We start from the raw sequence: 22,181 nt of genomic DNA on the forward strand, positions 1-22,181 counted from the left end.
TAAAAAGTGTCTCCTACTGCCCCTCATAAACACATCCCTGATTTTTTAAAAGTGAAAATATCTGGAAATGCAAGTGCTTCCTGAAACTAAAAGTTTGGGTAATCTTTGCTTTGGGAAATTATTCTCAGGGCAGAAGGTTTCTGAAGTTGTCTGATGTCACCTAGAGCAGTCATAACGTTGTGAGCTAAGGCATTTACCTGAAGGAAGTGAGAGAATGGTTCAGCAGGGAGTTAATCCTGCTGACTTCTTACAGCCCTGACAATTGTCCTCACACTGGATTCCAAGGAGTCTGGGATTTTTCTTTTCTATTTTAGTATATCTGTGATGCATATGGATATTCAAGAGCTCTGTGGTTCTTGTCTAATGCACTCAGGAAGCACTGTCACAGCTCTCAAAGTATGGTGCTGACTCCTCCTTTCTTTGTTTTTTTTGAAAAATTAGTAAATTTTTTGTAAATTTAGTTAAGAATTTAATCTCCTCTGAAATAACAAGCAGAATATAAACTAATATAATCCTAAAATAATGGATAATGTTTTTAAGTGGTTTAGTGTTGAGCAGTGTGCTGTATAAATGTGGCAGCACAACCTGAGAGCTTTCTGTGTTGGCTTGGTTTTCTGGCTTGACCTTGGACCTGCCTTGTCCCTCTGGACTGCCTCAGTGGTTGTGGCACTGAGACAGACCCTGATCAGTGCCTCTGGGCCACATCCAGACCCACACTTCATCTCAGTGTCCCTCCTTCTGCTCAGCCACGTCCCTCCACCCCCTGCCCTGCTGCCCCCAGGTCACACTCCCCGTCTGGTACCAGCCAACCACTGCTGCTCCAAGCCCAAACCCTGGTGTAGAAAGAGAAGTTTCATTCTTAGCTCGTAAAATTGATGGGTGTAATATTTAAGCCAGGCACTTCTCCCATGGCAGTATGATTTCTGGGTGTTCAACACAGTTAATGAAGTGAACACGTGAGTGAACAGTCGCAATAATGGGAATTCTCCAGTCACATTCAGGCTTCGTATCATACAGTCATGCCATTGCTCCAAATGCATTTGGCTTTAACTTTATTGATCTCATTACTTTTAGAAATGTTTCCAACATTTCATCGTTGCCTCAGTTCAGGTTTTTGTAGGAAATGATTATTGTTCATTTATGAACACCACTAATTATAAAATCTACAGCATTTAAAATCCTCTAACATTTTCCTAGCAATGGAAGAAACTAGGCTTTTTATATAAGCAATATGTTTTTGTGGATTTTGCTTCATCAGATATTTTCTTAGTCCTCCCCATTTCCATTTTTTTTTTTGAAAAAAAAAATAAATTTAGTGTATTCTGAAAGATTCTTTCTCCTGAGAGTTGCAAACTACTTATTTGAAATGAAAAACCAAAATTCTCTCCATACTTCTGGCTGATGGGACAATCAGCAGTCATAAATAAATATATAAATAAACAACAATAATAACAATAATAATAATAATTATTCATATACTAGATAGTAGATTTCCTCTCTTAAAAACGATTATAGCATTTCAATGCAAGATTAATGACACATCACACTTGCTATTATTTAACCAGTGCAGAATAGGCACAGAAGGTGGACAGGAACATAAAAGCAGAGCTGTTCCTTTGCTTCAGAGCAAGTGAGTAAGCTTTGCATGCTACACTACAGTTCTGCTGCACCTAAAGTTTTCTAATTTACAGCTCTCCAGAAAGACTCTCAGAGAAAAAAAACATCCCTCAGGTTCAATTTTCCATTCTTCCTCCTGAAGCATTACCTGTTCATGTATTGCAAGCTGCCTCTTGTCAGAGCACAGCCCACTTTCACCGTGGGTTACATGATAAAATGTGTTAGAATAATTCTCTGCATCCACTGCACCTTTTATCAGCAGCTAGAAAGTCATTCCTGTAACAGGAGGAGTGGGAGGGAGAGGGTTCCCAGGGAACTGATTGAAGGATCTAATGCCCAGCTAATTTATTTTGTGGACATGATGTCAGTCATGTCATCATGTGCTTTTTCCTGTACAGAACACACACCTGCATTTGTGTAACTTGCCATAATTTGTGAAAAGCTTCCACATTTCCTACCTCATCCTTAAGTTTTCCTTTCAGGGTTAGAAAAATGCTGAACAACACGCTACTGTCCAGTTGGAAATCAGCTTCAGGTCTGAGATATCCTCCTGACTTCTGTTAACATTAAAAATGTGGGTATTTCAGGGGAACAGGTTTTTACTGCTCAATGAGATCTAACTTTATGGATCTCAGGAGGAAACCCAGGAAGCAGCTCCCCACATTCACTGAACATTTTTCTTTTTCCTCCCATTCCCTTTCTGAGGATAACTTCTGACTTTATGTCCAACTCTGGCCCAGTGTTCCTGTGTTTGAAGCACAGACAGCAGGGTATGACATGCACAGGTATTGACTTGGCTGTATAGATTGCACATGGAAGCAGCCAGATCATCCCTCCATTATAATTAGCTTTCCCACCCCTCATCATGGTTTTATTTTCAATGACTAATTGTTTGGAGGTGCTCTATCTTGAGGGTCTGGGTATGGCAAAAATTTGAGGCAGGGAGTTTAAATCAAAGAATTTGTGAACAACAAACTCTGAGCAGAAATGAAAATTCACTGTAACTATGCCCAGCAACTATGTAGTCTGACATGGTTGGATTTAGGCACATTTGTATGAAAAGAAAAAAAAAAAAGACAAAAAGAGAAAAACTTTCTGTGTGAGAAAGGAAGAAAACATAGGATTAAAATAATGTACATCATTGCCAAAATAATCTCCTCTGCCTTGGCACAGAGAAAATTTTCAGATAGGTGAGATACAGAGAGGGATCTGGAAGGAAAACATCTGTGGAGTAGGAAGGAGTTGTATCTCATGTGTTGACTGCTTTTATCTAAAATTAGAATTATATCCATTGTCTCAGTTTTACTCCCACAGACCTACTTACATCTGTGCTTTAGACAGGGCACCTCAACTCTGTCCTCCTCAAACTGAGAAGTGGATGAGCTGTAGCTTCTCTTGTCTCATCAGCCTGGGAAGGAGCCTTAAATTGTTCAGAATCTATGCATTAATCATAGGGCATTTGAAGCTCTCCCAGAGTTGTCAGTGTGATTAAAAATGCTAATGCTTTTCTGGTTATTTTAATCTCATGTTGCTTAAGCAGCACAGTGTTAAAAGCTGCAAACAAAGAAGAGGAAAACTGAGGAGGAGCTCATCACTGCCTGGACACAGAAGTGTCTGGAGAATTAGGGACTATATATACTATTAATATATATATACTATTAATATGGGAAAAGGTGACTAACAGAGAAACAAAAGCAGGAAAGGTACGAATGGCAATCAGCAAGCAACCCTTGAGGGGAAATCTTCTGCTTGCTTTGGTACAATCCCTGCAGGGAATTCGTGCCCTGGTGGGAGGTCATGGTCTGTAGCTGTCAGAATCATGGTGGTGAAGGTGCTCAGGCTATTTGGTGTCAAATCCCAAACATGTCACAGCCTTCTTGAGTGACATCAGTCATGTCAGCTTGATGTGTGGACAAGAAGCTCACACATCACTGCACAAATCCTGAATCAGCTTGTCACCCATGTTATTTAAAAGCAAGCAAAAGGTGAGCTCAAACTTCTAATTCTGCTTAAATTAGAGCCTGGTTGGTGCTGGTGCAGCCAGGTCTGCCCTGGTGATCACCTTTACTCTGCTGTCCCCAAGGATGGGACAGGCATTTGGAACATGTCTGTGACCAGCAGCACCTCCATCCTTCCCTAAACTGGAGCAGGCTGTATACAGCTCTTGGAGAGAGACAGGCTGTCCAGCAGAGGATTTCTAGTGCCTGAACAACAGTTGTTTTTGTTTCCCTGCACTGCCATCAGTATGAATTACAGAATTGTTAACGACAGTGGCCCTGAAGGGTGGTTCTCCTGGTCAGGAGCAGCTGTTCTGCAAAGTCTGGTACTTAATGTGCTTGTTGGTCTGTTCAGTGAGCCAGCCTTTGATGTTTGCAACTGTAAATACAAGGAAGGAAAAAAAAGATCTCTTTAATTCCAGTGTTATCAGCTTCAGGGCTTGCATGATCTGTACATGATCCAGAGTTTGTTCTCTTCTCTTTTTGTTTAGAAACAGGAACCACTGCAGGCCAGGCTCAGGCCCTGGGGCCCTTGCAGGCTGTGAGCAGAGAGGTTCTGGGAGCTGCTTGCTGCAGGGTAAGGGCTTTTCAGCTGTCCCCAGTTCCTTCCATGTGTGCAGGACAGCCATGAAATAACCAAGAGAGAAGATGGCTGTGGATAAATTAACTGTACCAGAAATCAGAGTCCCAGGAATCCCAGCGGCCTTCCTCAGCAAGGGCACTGCTAATGTAACTCTAATGCATTTGTTCAGGGCTTGGATTGCCCTGTTCTGGTTTAAATTGGAGCACAAGTCACATGTGAAGATAGGAGCTATCCATTTGCAATTTTGTTTCTAGTTTATATGGTGAACTGATTTCTTTGTGCTGTTTGCACAATTTCCAGCACACCAGAGCTCTCCAAATCCCCAGCTCACTCCAACCATTGATGAGAGTCTGCATGCGTATCCAAGCTCTGGACACGCTGCATCCACTGTAGTGGTTTACATTCCACCAGTCTGGAGAATCTGGTCATATCTGCTTTGGAACAAAATGTGGGTGAATTGAAATAACTTCTTCCAGCAGCATTTCCTGGAAAAGTGCTTACAGTGACACCAGAGATAATAGCAGAGGGCTTAGCTGATTCCTGCCCTTGACACGGTATTTTATTTGCACTAAAAGCACAGAGCCTGTGATAGCAGCCTAGCACTGGGTCAGCTGTGCTGATGTCAATGTAAGCCCTAAGATTTATGCCTCACATTTACCGAGCAGAGAAGCTTTGATTGTTTAAGACATGGCCTTTCCCCAGCTGTTTGTTTTTCCAAGTGCAGAGTCAGGCCAGGCTCCTGCGGCTGAGGCAGGTGTCTGGGGCAGCAGGGCCATCTGTGAGAGCTGCACCCAGCCCTCCACCTGCATCCCACCTCCCTGTGTTTGCACTTTCAGCCCCTGACCCCTCAGGTCTGCTGGCTCCTGGTGGCAGGAAAGCTGCTCTGCCTCTGCACAGCTCACCCCTCTTAGTGCCACTTACTGCCAGATCCTTCATGAGGGAACAGCCTCACAGCACTCAAACTACTCCTAAATATTAAGAGGACACACATGTCAGTCCTTTGGGATCTGCTGGATCTCCCACTGTTGAAACATGGATTGTCTGTCAGCACTTGATGACGGTGTCTCTCCAAGTGGATGCTCTCTGCCTTGGACACCACTGCTTTGGTGAGGCTGTGCACAGTGTGTATTGCAGCTCTTAAGAAATGTCAGGCTAGAAACATTCATGCTGCTTTTGGAAGGGAAAAAAAAACCAAACTGTGAAAGTTTTAAGGGAAAAGAAATTCAGGAAAGCTCTTGCACCTGAATAGCCACTTATATCCAGCTTAAAAAAATGCCAGTGTTGATGTAGTGTCCAGGATAAGGCAAAATTAAAGCTTTCATTTAATACTTTTGCCAAGAAAATGTGTGATCATTGAGACCTGAAAGGCAAGATGAGCCTTTGTGAAAAGACAAGTAATAGGCTTCAAATGTTCCTAGACATGCTGTGGACAATAGTCAACATCATATTTTTGCTGTTTTTGTGGTTTTGTCTTTTTGAGAAGAAAAAGGAACCAGGGAAGCATTCTAGGAGATTGCAAAGGAAATAATTGTGCTCACCAAACCTATTTGATATCTGTGTCAGAAAGGCTCCAGGAAATGAAGTTTTTGTTAAGCATTGCTTCCCATCCAGTCCCCTTCTGGCTGGGGAGCCCTGACTGTGAAGTACAACTGTTGTCCTGCTGGGATAAAAGTCAACCATGTCTCTTCTTTCGGTGTCAGATGTATCCTCATACCAGGCAGCAGCTCTGAAGCTGGGCAATCAAAGTAAGATTACTTTTCAAATCTGAAAACTCAATCTCCAAAATATCAGCTTTCTTTAAAGCCATGTTTTCCATCAGCTCTAACACTGCCATTCCAATTCACATACATGCTCTGGACACATGGAAAGCAGAAGAGGGAAGGAAACACAAGGAGCAAAGTAAAGCTGAGCACATCTCTTCTGTTTTCTCTCTGGCAGAGCAGAAGGGACTCTGTTCATGAGGACACAAATAGGTCCCACAACAACAGTAAAAGAGCTCTCAAAGGAATTTATGAATGTAACTGTTTTATAATAAACATTCTTTTTCTTTAGCTCTGGCTACACAACAAATGATAACATGAAATCAAACATGACACCCTACCTGCAGGACTTGACTCTAACAGATGGAGCTGTGTTTAAATATCACCATGTTGCCAGTTCCAATAAAGCAAAATACACAAAAGTTAAAAGCCAGTGGGAGAACTAAAAATGTTCGGTTCTTGGAAGTAGACCAGAAAAAGTGTGAGCAAAGAGGATGCAGGAGAAAACTCTTACATGGAGATCAGAGGAAAAAGCTGGTCAGCAGAGTAGAAAACCAGAAGGACTGATAAATGTATTTCTGAAGTACTGGAATTTGATATTATCAAATATCAGCTCAAATATTTCAAGACAAGCATCGTCAAGGTGCAGATGTATTTAGATTGCTTTTTAGATTGGTAAAGATGGCATTTCCAAGATTCTTTTTAACTCTGAACAGGAGTTTTAGAGGAAATTACATCTTTTTTGGTGAAGTTTGAGATCACCTTCTGGTGTCCATCAACACAGCTCCACTGAAGTCATAATATGAATTGCCAATTATATTTAGTGAGGATCTCAAAATCTGTAGCAAATCTGATAACCCTGAAAGTAGATTGGAGTCTCCTGTGTTAATGGTGAATTTAAATAATGAAGAACTTCCACAAGTTTAGTCATAACCCAGTTTTGGAAATATGAATTGCTCAGACTTCACAACTTCTGCCTTTGATACAGTATTTACTGTCCTGCTTAAGGTAACAGCTTCTAGTTCTTGGCAATTAATATGAGAATTTCAGCTTCTGTTAAACTCTTGGGTTTGTGAAGAAACTTGCAAGTACCTTGAACATGAAAAAAAAAAATCTGAAGGCAAAGAGTAAAAAATTACATTTTATAATTGAAATCTCATGGTTCTGAAGCTTCCAACTCACGATTGCTAAATTCTTTGGGCTGGCAACCCTGGGACATTGCTCAGGGTAGCTGAGTGTTTGTTCAACAAGAGTAGCCAAAGCTCTTCCCCTAAGCATATTAAAAGCCAAATACAGACTTGTCTACAGACTACTAATTGCATACTTTTCTTCCCCAAATGCGTGAAATTAAGTGATATCAATTCCAAGCACAGAGCAAACAACTTCTGCCCTTCACCTGCTGTGAGAGTTCAATTTAAAGTTCTCTTAAGCACACAGGCAAATCTTTGTATCCTCACACATGGTTGGTACGATGATTGATGTTGTTTATGACACGATGCTGCTGAGTGCCCAACCATGAGGCAGAGATTGTAATCCCACAGATTGAATGCATGTGAGGAGCCTCTTGTGTCCAGCCCCAGGGAGAGCCAGAACCCCTCAAGGAAAATTGCCTTGGAAAATTGGCATCATGTGGAGGGTGGGGTGGAGCAGGTGGCCAAGGCTCGTTACAGGAAGGGAGATTTGGAGGGAGGAGTGCAGGGTAAAAGAGTGGGTTTAGACCCCCAGTATTTGAGGTATAGTAGAGCTACAGTGTTTTCCATGAACTGTGGGTGATTTTGCAATAATCCCTGCTGATCAGGATGCTGCTTGTTGAGCTGCCTGCTGCAAGGTAAGGGATGTGTCTTTCTGCTGGATGTCACAAGCTGCTGTGGAGGTACCTTGTCCATTTGTAAAATGTCTGTCTTGCTGTTTATTTCTATTTCTGGAGCTCAGAAGTGGAATAAAGTAGGTTGTGTGTTAGTGATTGAACTGTGAGAGCATGCAGAGCTTCTCTAAGGAGAGCCAAATGCCCTAAAGTGAGGACAAATGAGATAACAAAGCTTAACTTGCTGGGACTAAAGGATTTAGTCGGGGTGTTAGAACAGCTGAGTACTGCATAATGCATCAATAAATTGTGAGACCTAGGGGCTGAAGGGCTTCTGGGCTGTACCATGGGGGTCTGGATTCAGTACAGGTTATCTTTGGCCCCCATCTAAACAAGTGGCTATGGGTAATTTGTGAATTGTTGAGCCTTTTGAATTGATGGCCTTGAGACAGAGCTTCAGCATGGGCTCCTCTCTCTTTTCTTGTATCTGCCTCTCTCTCCCCTGTTGCCCTGAGCAGCAGTCCAAGTGGTAATTCACACATCAAGTGATGTCCAATCACTTGTAATCTAGAGGTAGAGCGAGGAAATAAGTGGAGTATGGGAGGCTGATTTTTATCAGTTGACCTATAGAAATACCACTTAAACTCTTCTGCTGACTTGTGTGTAACAGTCTTCATTGTATCCAGTCCAGTGTCTTCCTTGTGTCAGTGGTTGTTGGTTTTGCCTTGTCTTAATTTGCATTTTTTTTGGTTATTATTTTTTGCAATTAAAAGTATTGGAGGAGTTGATGTTTCTGCAGGTACAATAGTACTTTTTAGTAGAGTTAGGTAACTTTAAAAGGAATAAAAAAGCCATTTTCATGTTAGTGGCATGCTAGAGAGATAAGGAGGAAGAACACAATTTTACTGTAACCATTTAGCAGAAACCAGTGTAAAATGCACTGTGTGATCTTCTAGCCACATCTTGTTAAAAGCTGGCACAGAACCATCATCTTGAAGGCCTCTCTTGTAGTGGTTCATATATTACAGCTGCTTGTTTTTAAACTAGATTTTTCTTTCTGAATTATTACATTGATTCATTTGTTTCTCTCACCTCAATAGCAAAACTAATAAAACTATTTTCTTGGACAAAATAAAAGATATTGCACCTTTTAAATTACCTACGACTTTATGTTTTCCCACAGGAGTTCTTGCTTCTATTTGTGCAAACTATAAAATAATTGAGTCCAGACATCTGCCTTTCCCCCTCCCCAAACAGCTATTTCACCTTTGGTTTAACTAAAGTCTTATGCTATAACTGGATCTTCCACAATTTATTGCAATAGAAATTGCTAATACTGAAAGCTGCTATTATTGGTAGTTGCAAGCACAGGAGCTGTATTGTACCAGATACTGAAGTGCTAGTGGAGAAATAACAAGTAACTTGGATTTCTCTGACTTTCTGGCAACTTCAGCATTGACTTGAACACTATTTCTTCCCTATTACTTCCATCTAGGAATGCTGTTACTATATTCTGATATTTATTAAATTTTTATCTCCTTCTGATGAAAGTATTTTCTAATTTCTTCTGTGTCTTTTTCTTCTCGGTGTGCTTAGTTAAAGGCTGTGCATATGACATATATAGTAATGAACTCAGGAGATGCAGTCTCTACTAGTAGATTAAAAGCTGCCTTTAGGTAATGTTTTTTTTCTTAGGGGATCCTCTATCAGCTCCTCTTATTGCTGTTTTTCCTGTGGGTCTGTTTTGCAGCTATCCTTTGGATACACTGAAGTGCCATAAATATTTTTTTAAGCTGTGGGGCTCCATTTGCAGAATTGCATCCCTGTGCTGAGTTTTCCCTTTGGTCCTCTTTGCTTTGTGTGGTCTGTAGACATTTCCCTTGGTACAGAGGGATGGCTCTGGGGCTGTCTGTGCTGCTGGGCTGCTCTCTGACATGGCAGGGGAGCTGCTCTCCATTAGGTGCCAAATTTGGATTAAAAGGCCCAATCCTGCAGATTCGAGTCTCTCATTAAAGAAAAAAACACCCACATATTTTAGTATCTCAAAAAACATGGTTCACGTGTTTCAGTTTTGCAGGGAGCTTATTTCAAACCTGTCTGCTCAGTCCCAGCTGAGCACCTGATTGTGAACAACTGAACTGGAAGTTGAGTTTTGGAGCTGTGTGCTTTCTCTTGTTTTTCCCCCTTTGAGCTGTCATGGGTCTAATTACAACCTCTGTCCACATGCCTGTGGGCAGGTTTGCTGGGCACAGATTGATGTTTGCTCTCCCTGGCAGGACAGATTGGGAAAGGCACCTGCAGGGGAGTATTGATCTCCAGGCCTTGCCTGTTGCTCATCCCCGCTCTGGGTAGAATTTCAGCTTCCGATTACTGCACTTCATATTTTTATTCTTTGGGGACATATTGCAACTGAAGGAAAGAAAATAGAGGATTTTGTGAACTAAATGGTCTTCACTCACTGACAAAGTGCTGGGGATGTGGCTAAAGTGAGTTATCTGTGCTCAGTTCCCCAGCTCTGCTAGTGGGGATTCCTTGAACAAACCCCTCGAGCCTGTGCTGCTGCTGCTTCTGAGCTTGCTGATATCTGCTGGCAAATTGTGTCTGTTGCTCAGTAAGCTAAGCACTTTCTTCCAGGCTTTTTTTCAACTTAAAACTTAGTCTTTATTGAAAGTCAGCTCTAACTCCTTGGTTGCAGCCTACCTTTCTCTGTTGCCTCAGTGCAAAGAAGCAGAGCAGATGTGATTTCTTTCAGTTTATTTCCCTTTATTCTAATTCACTCTCCTTAAAAGCAAGTTTGCTATGATAATGGCCATCAGCACTTTCTGGCCTGGAAGATGTAGTATTTATTACATAAATAATCATAATCAGCATGAGAAATCTGCCCATTTAAAGCTTTTAACATCAGTTTGATATTCTGTTATTTCCTAAGCAGTCAAGATTTGCATTTATAAATAGCATTTATGGAATAAATTCAAATAGGAAAATTTGGTATGACTGTTTTTGCCCTCAGTTGTGCAGGTTAAGTCAATACACTTGATGGTTTATTCAGACTTAATAAACCTGAACCATAAGTAACTGCAGAAAGACTTCTGGAGCAGTCTGATCTGAGTAAGGGATGTCAATAGAATCAAGGTACTTTGGGAAAAATTTCTGGTACTTAGAGTAAGTTTTTAGAACTGAACTTCACCTGTTAATTTGGAATTGGCTAAAAGAGTCTGTGTATTTATGATGGCACCTAAAGGTACTCTCTGGCAAGGAGAACCTTATAGACCACTAGAGCAATTGCTCAGGACAAAAATCTCAGCTCAAACAGAACTGTGTTGTCTAAGAATTAAGGTTTTCTGTCTGGGAGGAATTTTTGGTCAGACCAGAGCAGTGTAGGTAATACAGAGTTTTTATGGTTTCCTCACTTTTAATTATTGGTTCTCAAATTTGTTCAGGCTGTGTTAACTAATTAATTCTTTGCCTTGTCAGTGAAATCAAACAAACCTATAGGGTGACTTAAGTCATGCTGAATGCTGTCCTTGAAGTTAGCACTGGTGACACTGTTCAGGTCTTGAACATCTCTTCAGTACGAGGAGAGGGCTGGAATGGATTCACCTCTTTGTATAACCTGGCACGAGCAGTCTCTTCTGTTGTACACCTTCTAGGCTTAATTCTTTACAAAAAGACTAGGAATATTTTTAAAACCTGAAAACTGCAATTGTCCTTTTCCTCTTTTGTGCTTCACTCAGCCTGGGTGCAACACAAAGAGCTCTGTTGTGCCTGGGCTGGGAGCAGGAGTTTTGTGGCAATTTAACTGGTGCTCTGTGCCTTTGTATCCCTGAGTCCTTCAGCAATCTCATGGCTTCAAGCAGACATTTCTTATCACTGCTCTTGATAGACACCTTTCTTCTCTGAAGGTGTTTCACAACATGCAAAGCTCTGCCTACTAGGAGTTCTCTCTGATGTGTAAATAGGCTGATTGTACTGTGTTCCAATTAAGAAAAAAAGGTTAATTTTACAAAATGTCTTCTCTCTACCTGCCACATCCAGAATAGAGAAACATGCAGTGTTTCTTGCAGGGAAGCTATGAATCCAGTTTGAAAGTAGTCAGAAGGCACAATTGCTGCCCAGAGGCTGATAGATAAGCACCAACTCTGTGCTGAAGCAGGTGTCTTCAGGTGTTTGTGAGCTGGCAGCTTTTCTTTTGTCCTGTCAGAAAAGAAAGATGAAAACCAAATTTCTTTGGTTTGAGCTCTTGAGAGAAAAGATGCTCCTAAACAGAAGGGGATACTTACTATCTCCTGCACAGAAGTTTCCCTAGTTCACACTGATTTATGCAGATTTGTGGGAAAATCCAAGTCAGTCCCTCAGTTTTCCTCATCAATAACAAAAAAAAATTGTAAACAAATATATTCCAAAAAGGAAGATAAAAAATTTCTGCTCCTAGTTAAGCTGAGAACTGATAAAATCAAGGTTATGTTGTTGCACAAGCTGACAAGGACAAATTTGGACTGCAAAGAACAGTAGTGATTCTTGAGAAAAGGAGAGATGGTAGGAGCTTATCTAAACTTGGTGTGGAATGAAGGCAATGTTTAAAAAACCCACTCTGTACCCTGGAACTGTAAGGGTTCAGCCTTTAGTTGGATACATAAACTTTACAAAGCTCTGCAGTCCCCCTCCCAGGCACTGTGCTGATCCTGCTCCCTCCTTCCCCAGCAATCACAACTCTTCAAGGGATAAAGGCAAATGTCAAATAATGCATTCTTCTGAATATTTATGATTTGCTTGCTAGTTAATCTTGCACATCATTGCAATTCTCCTGAGTTGTTTCCAGCAGTGGATATGGGGAGGTTTTTTTCCATGCCTGTTTCCATGATGTAACTCCACAACTGGGTGCAGCTGCCTGTTGCATCCTTTACTTCACAAACTTACTTTTGAGGTTATCTTTGCTGGAATCTGATGATCCCACCTGACACTGATTGCAGATGGAAAAATGGAAAAAATCTTATAGAAATAGTTTATTCTGAGGTTTTGTTTTCTTCTCTGGCTTTTCTTTTCCATTGCAGTGCAATGTGATATTTGCATCTCTTTTTGCAGAACCTCATACTTGATGTTCACAACATAAGTGCAAGAATTACCATTTGTTAGGCAGATGCTTTTGAGTGAAGAGTCCTTTCATCTTTTCTAAGAAGCTGAAGTTTGTTAAGCTTGTAACAAGTAAAAGTTGTCTCTTGTGTCCCTTGGTTACTGCGAGACCCAGTCTAAGCCCTGATGTAACACATGCAATGGAAAAAATACAACTTGTGTCACCTGAGACACCAGTTCATAAAGGTGTCTTGCCATCAGGGTTTTAGGAGCTGCCATTTGTCAGTCTTTGCAGAATTCAGTTAGGAAATTGTCCTTAAAAACAGTAAAAAGTTAGAAAACAAAATGTGCTGTTAAATGTGGGTTGCAAAAAATTGATATTTTAAATGAATGATGGTACATTGCAGAGATTAGTGATGGCACAGGAGAATTCTGGGGAAATAATGAGCTGTCTAAATGGTCAGGAAGAAATTTACCTTCTTTCTGTCACCTCAGATGCGCAGGAGAGAAAAGTGAGATAATTTATGACAAGGCTATGTACCTCTTAACACTGTAATATATCAAACTTGTGATGTTGTGGCACCAATCACCAAAAAATTCTAGGGTTGTGTCATAAATTAGATTGTGCTGCATCTGATTGGGCTTTTTGTGCTTTATTCACATCAAAAGGCAATTACATTTTGTGCAAAATTAATCTTACCAGTTTAATGGCACATGTAAAATATGCCTTGTCATTTATCCTTTATTAATACTGTATAGAGGGGGTTTCTGAAAATGAGAGCCAACTAATTATTTTGTTTCTTGGGTTGTGGGGGTACCCCCCCGGATTGTGGGGGTACCCCTCAGGATTTAGTTGTTACTTAAATTTACATATAAGAAATGTATTTTGAACTTCTTAAGGGCTGCATCTTAATTATCTCAAGTCTGTATTAACATCTAAATAATCTCAGCAAGCCAGGGCTCAGCAGATTCTTAGACAAAACTGTGATAAACACCAAAATTAAATGTGTTTGCACAGGGCAAGGGGGAATGGCTTTAAACTGTAAGAGAAGAGGTTTGGATTAGATGTTAGAGAGAAATTCTCACATTGAGAGTGGTGAGGCACTTGGCACAGGTTGTCACAGAGAAGCTGTAGATGCTCCATTTCTGAAAGTGTTCAAGGACAGGCTGGATGGGGCTCTGAGCAGCCTGGGGTAGTGAAAGGTGTCCCTTCCCATGGGAGAGGGATTGGAATTCAATGATCTCTAACATGCCTTACAACCCAAAGAATTCTATGATCTTTTTCAATATTCCTTTACCTTTGGTTATGAAATAAACTTGGCAACCACCAAAACTCCCCACAATTTAGGTTAATGAGACTTCTTGGAAGATCAAATCTAAATGAAATGATGGGATACCAAGAAAGGGTCTCTACACAAGAAATGAATGACTTTGGAGTAGAGAGCAGCGAGAACAGGATCCAACCCAGCTGCCCAAAAGGCAAAGCCACATCTACTGAAGGAATGGTGAGTATTTGCTGGTCTAAGCTGGGAGCTCTAACAGACACACAGTAGACACCAGTGTGATGGTGACAAATGCAGCAGCAGGGTGAGCTGAGAGAGGTATTTCCATAGGTTGGCTATTAGAAAAAAGTTTTTTAAGGAGAAAGTGGTAAGTACTGGGATGGTCTGCCTGAGGAGGTGATGGAATCACCATCCCTGGATGTGTTTAAAAAGAGACTGGATGTGGCACTTGGTGCCATGGTCTAGTTGAGGTGTTAGGGAATGGGTTGCACTCAATCTTGAAAGTCTCTCCCAACCTAGTGATTCTGTGAGGGTTTGGGATGCTCTGGTGCCTGTTGAGGCCTCTGCAGGAACACAAGGCAGGACACCGCCAAGTCAGGTTTGCAGCCTGAAAAATTGCACCTGGACTGGGCTAATTTTTATTTTTTGTGCCCAACTGTACATTTTCACTGCTGCTTGTAGAATATGATTAAAATATCATAAATGAACATGAGTGCTTAAATTAAAGGGTACTGTTGGCAGTGAACAAAGCTATAAACAGGCTGGGAATGTGTGTGGGCAGGTTCAGGATGAGATTTGGAAAAATGTTTATTGAAATACTCTCAAGTAGGAGTAGGGGGAGAGAAAACTGGAGGTTATAAAGGAGTTATGCGGTGCTGGTTGTAATAATAAGAACAAAGTGAGGCAACACATAGCTTGTGCTTAATCGGGCCTGTTAATGGGCATGTTTGTGTGAAAAGAGTCTAAAGAATGTGTTTTTTCCAAAAGTAACGAGGAAACTGCTGAAGAAAGGCTGAAGAAAAAAATAGTATAGTTGACATGTCTTATATGGTTGGAGTTGGTGATTACTTCAGGGACTGAACAGATATGACAGGTCTTAGTTCTGCACTCCTACTGCTAATCATTTAAGCTAATTTTACTGGCTGGAAGGTGTAGCTATGCTTTTATGTTTTTGTTTTTCAATAGAAAATTCTCTAGCTAAATTCCTTGTAGAAAGGTTATTTTCTAATGAATGTTTCCTAATGAATGAACATTCTTTTTCCTTTGAAAAAGGGTTAAACCAAATTATTTCCAAAACTTTTGAAAGGGAGGGAGATTTTTGTTGAGTTGTTTGGTTTGCAGATTTTTAAGGGGGGGGGGGTGGGGTGGGGGAAGGGGGATTTTTTTTGTTTTTTTCTGAAGTAATATCTTTCTGTCTATTAAACAAAATCCTAGCTATTTTTCATTACTTACTGTGTTCTGAATAACTGCAGTTCAGACAGTTTGATTTCAGTTTGCAGGTAGTACACATTTCTATTTTTAGGGGATATACATGTCACATCCTGTAATGAAATTGAGCTTGATATTAGTTCAAGCCCAATATCAAGCCAAAGTGAATTAGTGGAAGTGTCAGAAGCCACACACTTGCTCTGTGCAGGAAAGGTAGTGGTGATTAGTCATGTTATGTCAGCTGTAGCAGCTGGACAGGAAAGAGGAATGATTTAAATACACACTGAAAATGAAGATAGCACTGCTTTTCCTATTAGGCTGTTTGCAGGACTGATGCATGAAAACATTTGCTTGTTCTTCAGCACTCAGAGTTGTTTTCACCTACAACAGCTGAGAGAGACAAGTGATATGATGTGCGACGTTATATCTTTACCTCGATGATATGTACTTTGCATTTCTAACCAATTTTCTATCCAGAGCCTTAGAGCTGAGTTCCTATTACAACATCAAATCAATATCACAGGCAGGATTCTGACCAAGACTCTGAAGAAAATCAGTGGTTTGGGCCTTTTTGAGGCAACATAAATCAGCTGAGAACTGCAGATCCAGTTTTAGTATTGTGGCTCTAGTCTTGCCTCAAGAAGTGCCCATGCCTAGGCTATGAGCACTGCTTTGGCTAAATAAATCCAAATTTGGACTTAGAGGAACAGAGCAGCAAACAGGATGTTACTGGTCTGCAAGCTCAGCAAAGGAGATTTGTGTGATTCAAACTGGGCTGTTAAATTCATGACCTTTAGCTGCCAAAAAAGCTTCATCCCTCCTCCTCCCAACCTTGCTCCTCTGGAGTCAAAACTAAGAGAATGCTCACATTTATTTCATCCATGGGGCTGGTAAGTTAGGGGAAAAAAAATAGTCAGATGATGATATTGAGGGCCAAAAGTGGCACAAGCTAAAATTGAGAAAAACTGCTTTTTAACAACAGGCTTTTGAAAAGAATAGGGCTGATGGGATCTTCTGCTCTCTCTCCAATTTTTCCTCTCTGACAACACTTCGTGTCTTAGCACATCCCAGATCTGGTTTAGATACATTGAGAATACATTTAGGTACATTGGGAAAAGACCTGTGACTGTCTTTGCCCAAGACCTCTTGGTGCTCCAGCCACTATAAGGGAAGGAAGAGGGGGGAAATGAAAACCAGACTCAAAAATAGCAGATCAGTGTTATGTGATATGAAGCTGCATATGAGATAATGGAAGCTGAAAGCTGGCCTAGAAATTATGGTCAGGAACAGCTGGACTTCATGAATGCCTCTGTTTTTTAGTGTCCACCCCCTGAGTTAATAGAAGGGTTTGAGTTGCAACCTGTCCCATTTCCACTGTCTGAGCTGGCTCTTCTAGCCCAACTTGTTGGGACTCTTAAACTGAACACATTTGGATATCTTGGTGTGCATCCCAGTGAGCCAAACAGGTGGCTTCCCTGACTCCAGCACCACTGGGCTGGGCTTTACACTCAATTCAATAAATGCTGAATTGGGTCAAATTCTTCTTTAATGAAATCTGTGGCAGATGTCATTTGGCTGTGATCTTGTCTGCACTCAGGACATTTATGCTCTCCTGGCATCATGAAGGAGGAATGAATGGCATGGTGACTCATTTAAAGCCCCTCTGTGCTGCCAGGGTGATATTGTAGGTTTAGAGTAAATGGAATTTCAGGCTAATTTGCTGTTGTGTAAATGGGCAGCAGGGCCATGAGGTTGTTTGGACTGAGCCAATGGTGAGATGCTGTGTGAGAGTGAGTCAGCCAACAAGTTTTAGTTCCCTGTGGCTAAAGGGGACCTTCTGCAAAGATGCAGGAAGATAACAGAGCACTGTGTAGGTGAGGGGGAGGCAGAGATGAGCCTTCCTGAAGACTGCAAACTAACAGGCAAGGGACTGAAATCTGATGGGAATAATGTCCATGACATAATGGCAGGGGATGAAATTGAGAAGAAATGACATCCCTTGGGACAGATTGAGAAGCAGAAAAAAATTTACCTTGTTTTCCAGGTAATACATGAATGGTTTGCTGATGGCACGTTGGACTGATGTGGTCTGAAGTTCTCTGCAGGCTTGTTAAGTGACTTTCCCTCCTCTTCCTGCAATAAGAGCAGCAAAGTCCCTCAGAAGATCCTCATTACAGAGGATTTATTCAAGATTTTGCATTTCCATCTGCAGTCTGAACCTCTTCAGTGGTTCACTGCCTCATGTGGTGTGTGAGGTACTTCAGAAGTAAGGTACTAAATCAAATAAACCATTTTATAGCTGTGTTGCAGAGTTAAATGGGAGCGGCTTGCTGAGACATAACATATATTTTGTAAAAATAGCCAGAAACTTATTTCCTTTCAGTGGTTACAATTAAGGTTTCCTTTCAGGAGAAAGGTGGAAGAAAGGCTGTTCAATTACAGAGAGGGCTGCAGAAATGCCATTGAATGAATCATTTAATCTTTTTAAGTACAATCATCTTCCAATTTTCCCTGTTTCGGATATTTCCCATCTTACATGACACATCCAAGCATAAAAGGGAAAGGTTGGTTAGAGCTTCTTTTGTGCTGCCTGACAGTCTGTTCTTGAGAAATACTTGAACACAGAAGTAAACCCTCCCTTGTACATCTGTATTTGCCTAATTCACATAGATGTGAGTGTGGATGGTAATTTATTCAATACCTGCAATATGGCTGTATCAATTCTGGTTTGTGATGCACATTTTTCATCCTGGGGTTGCACTGCTGGTTCTCTGTGCCTTCCATTTAGGGCTTGGTCAGCTATGGCCAGCACAGCTCCCTGAAAAAATAATACTAGAGGTCATCTAGAGTTCCGTTCTAGCTGAAGAAGTTTTTAGATCTCAGTGTCCATGAAGAGGCAGTGGCTGACAGATTAGGGTTTAACCATGAAGGAAAAATGTTTTCCAAGCTGCAAACTAACCTGGGAGGTATAACTGCTGTGCAAAATGAAGGAATAAATTAATTTTACTCATAGGCTGCTGGCACCACACAAGCAGCCATGTTTGAAAATTGTGTACATCTAGAAATGGGATTTATATTCAAGGCTGGTTTTCCACTTTTACTAAATAGTGTCTGTATAGTTGTGGACTTTTAAAAAAAAGTGAGAAGTACATAAACATCATAACATGAATTGTTTTCAGAAAGAAAATGTGTTGCTTTCTTCCTACAAAATAGTCATCTGTTTTGTTTATTATTCCTGTAACTGTCTATATTTAGCATTATAAAGTCTGTCTTTTGCACTACAGTAAATACTGAAGCCCTTATCTAATTTTTTATGTAATTTGCATACGTTACAATACAGTTTGTATCTGTGTAGTGTAACCATCTTAGTAGGTGTGGAGGGACTCTTGATCATCTGATTATGTTTAAATCCTATTTATTGACAGTTTTTAAACTTCAAAGAAAAAATAAGTCAGGTCTTAGCATAGTTAAGCTAAATTGGAATTTAATAAAAAAGTTTTAAAATGTGTTTATTTTGTGCTTCAATGTGTGTGCCCCAGTGCTAAATTTTAGCTTGTACTTGCATCCCTTTCTGGAGGGAGGAATATTTTATGTGATGCATGAATTCAAGATTAGTGAAAAATTACATTCTATGGAAGCAATCCTGTAAAAGCAAGACCAATATTTATGAGCACTATGTACAACATCGTCACTGAGGCTGTGTCTGGGTATCTTTTGGTGTCTTTTTAAAAATGCAGTGAATATAACAGACTCATTCTGGTGCCTAATGGTGGGCATCACAACACATACTGTCCATCAGTCCAGGTATTTCCACTGGTGTCAGAGAAAATGTTAAACTGGTGGTGGTGGGGGAATTGTCTCTTTTACCATCTTTTTGTGCTCTGCTTACCAGTGAGAGTTGCAGGAATTGTACAGTTGTCCATCTCCTCAAAGGAGCAGCTCTTACTGGCAGACCTTTGGCCCCAGATGCCCTCATGTTTTGCAGTGTTAGCTGGCATAATTCTTCTTCATCCCTCTTCATTGTAATTTGACTTCTGGGAAATTTGCTTAGTATTGATTTAACTTCATTTCTGTTAAAAGAAAAACCTGAGAGCTCTGTATAGCTGTCTGTAATAGTGGAATATCCTCAATATCTGATTAATACAGCTGGGAAATATATTTTTGTTCTACAATCAAAGCAATAAACAGGGGGCATCAAGTCAGGCTGCAATGAGATAGACTTCTCAGGGTATCTGATATATTGAACTTGGACTGATCAAAACAACTGCACAGAAGGCATTCCCTTTTATTTAACATTCTTTTCCAATAAAATTCTTAAAGGAGAAATACCAGGTAGTCTATGTGAAATCCTAGTTTAACCTTTTGGTATTTCTTCAAGCAAGGTGCTCTTTCCTTGAGCATCAAAACACATTGAATGTTAGGTTTTTTAGTGCTTTTCAGGAAGATGGGCTTGGAGATGGTCTAAGGAGGCTGCAACTGGTGCTGTGGAGACATTGGCCACACTCCTCTGTGTCACAGGGAAGCCAGGTAGAAAGAGACATCTGGATTCCAGTGAAAGTTGTGGATATCCCTGCCTGAGGGATGGAAATCAGGTGGCTGTGCTGCTCCCTGGCTGTGCAGGGAAACCATGGTAACCCCCAATTTCTGGGAGATGTCCAGTAGGAAAGGAGTGACTTTTGTGCATGAGCTCTTGCTCCTGGAGGTGGGGCTGAGCTTGCTCCATCCCTGCCTCAGGCCAGGTATCCTCCTGCAAAGCAGAAATTCCCTTCTCTGGGCAGATGGAGGCTGCACTGCTATATTTTGTCAGTTTTCTTCCTTGGGGAAGCTGGGGCCAGAGGGCCCGTGGGACACAGCAGAGGGGATCCCGAGTGACACCCAGAGCCACATGGGACAGATGTGACTGCACATCATGTGATGGAGAGTAAGGCCAGAGCACACAGCTCTCAGAGTATAAATAAGCTGCTTTTATTTTCTCTTTTGTTTTTAAGTCTGGTTTTTGCCATACTGTTGTGATGGTTGCCACTCCCTTTGTGTTTTGAAGTAGATCAATGGGTTTGCTGTTGGGTCAAGACCCAGGGCTTGACAGCCCAGGAAACAAATTACTTGTATTTCCTCCCCTATTCAAGCTTTGTCACAGAAGTTGTTAGCTGTAGAAGAAACTTTTTTTTTTTTTTGTCTCTGTCACTGAGCTGTGTCAATGTCAAAATATCTGGACCAGATAAATAGGTGCTTTATCTCCACATAGCTCAGCAGCAGCTTTGCTGCATTCAGCTTGTTTTCCTGGTAATAATTTGGTATATTACTGGGATGACACTGCCATCTCTTCTTATAACAGCCCCTCTCTTTGACAAATAACAGGCATCTGAGGAAGACCTCCTTCAAGAAGGAGGGCTGCCTGTTTGGGAGCAGCTGTAATAATTACAGCAATAATAATAATAAGCTCTTCAATGTCATAGCAGGCAGATGTGTTTTCACTGGAGCAGAATTCCTAATTTCTATAGCAGGAAACATATTTTCCATGTCTCCTTTACATGGAAGGCACAAGTGGAAGGCGATTACATCAGAAATCATCCATTTTGTCATGATACTGACTTTTATTTTCCATCGGGTCCTTTTAAGGTTTGTATTTTACAGTCTGTGTCAAAGACCAATTCTGGTCAAGACTTACTGCACACAGATGAGCTATAAGCAGAGTTATGGAAAAGGGCACTTGAGGCCTCTGTAAACATACATCACACTGTGCATCTGAAAAGCCTGGACCCCATGAGCTTCTCAGTCTTTCATTACTGTACCTTCTGCTCTCCTTTAAATCTCTGCTTTGTGGCCTTGTGCTGCTGCACAGTGTAGGAACACCACGACCCTTGTCTTCTTCCCAAGCCATGGCTGTGCTGAGTGGGCACAGAGTATCAAGGCTGAGCATTTATGCACCATGCACTTCTTCACACACCAGCACTGGTTTTATATCCAGTTACTCTGACCACACCTCACTGGCTCTGGCTTATGCTGGCAAATGACAAAGCCTTTTTGGCTGGGTTTGTGATTTATCTCTGGGAAGCAGGATCAGGAAAACATCAGTTGCTTTCTCTTGTCATTTCACTTGATGCCACAATCCTCTCTGACTGTAATTTTTTTTTAAGTCTTTATAGGTAGCTTGGTAGAAGAGACCAATGCTTAGTTTTGCTTTAACTGTGAAATCATAACCAGTATTTTCAAATCAGTAAAGGTAGTGCCAGTTGAGAGAATCTCTATCAGAATATTTTTGCACTTGTGTGTCTATCTCTCTCTTCAGTATTGGAGAAACATCCACTATTCAAATTGCAGGTGTGTGAGAGCTCTTGCAGAATGACACAGCTGACTCTGTGAAGATGGGTGAAGGCTGATGGCTGGGCAAGGAGGGCTCAGGGTGCTTGTGGCCACATCTGTCTCAGAGACTCATCTTGTTCTTGGTCAAATTTTGTGTAAGGGAGCCCAGGGCTTGGAGAGAAGAGGAATAGGTGGAATAACGTGGTCATGATTAAAAATCTGCTAATAAAGGTCACTGGAGGGAGGAGAGATGTCTGGTACCTCAGTCTGGCTCACCAGGTACTTTTGCTAATTTGATGATGCTTCTCAAGATGATCCCCAGTGAGGCTTCAATTT

The 22,181-nt window shown here is 41.1% G+C and overlaps 1 long non-coding RNA gene across 1 annotated transcript; it reads left to right on the forward strand.

The window, feature by feature from the left end:
* Window positions 1-7,529: 7,529 nt before the first annotated feature.
* LOC147652292 (uncharacterized) lies at window positions 7,530-19,050 on the forward strand. Its single transcript, XR_015289606.1, has 3 exons — window positions 7,530-7,785; window positions 14,180-14,336; window positions 17,587-19,050. It is a non-coding gene; the product is annotated as an uncharacterized LOC147652292 (long non-coding RNA).
* Window positions 19,051-22,181: the final 3,131 nt, after the last annotated feature.

This window comes from Cyanistes caeruleus, chromosome 7 (genome assembly GCF_971803275.1).
Source record: "Cyanistes caeruleus chromosome 7, bCyaCae1.hap1.1, whole genome shotgun sequence".
Lineage (NCBI taxonomy): Eukaryota > Metazoa > Chordata > Aves > Passeriformes > Paridae > Cyanistes > Cyanistes caeruleus.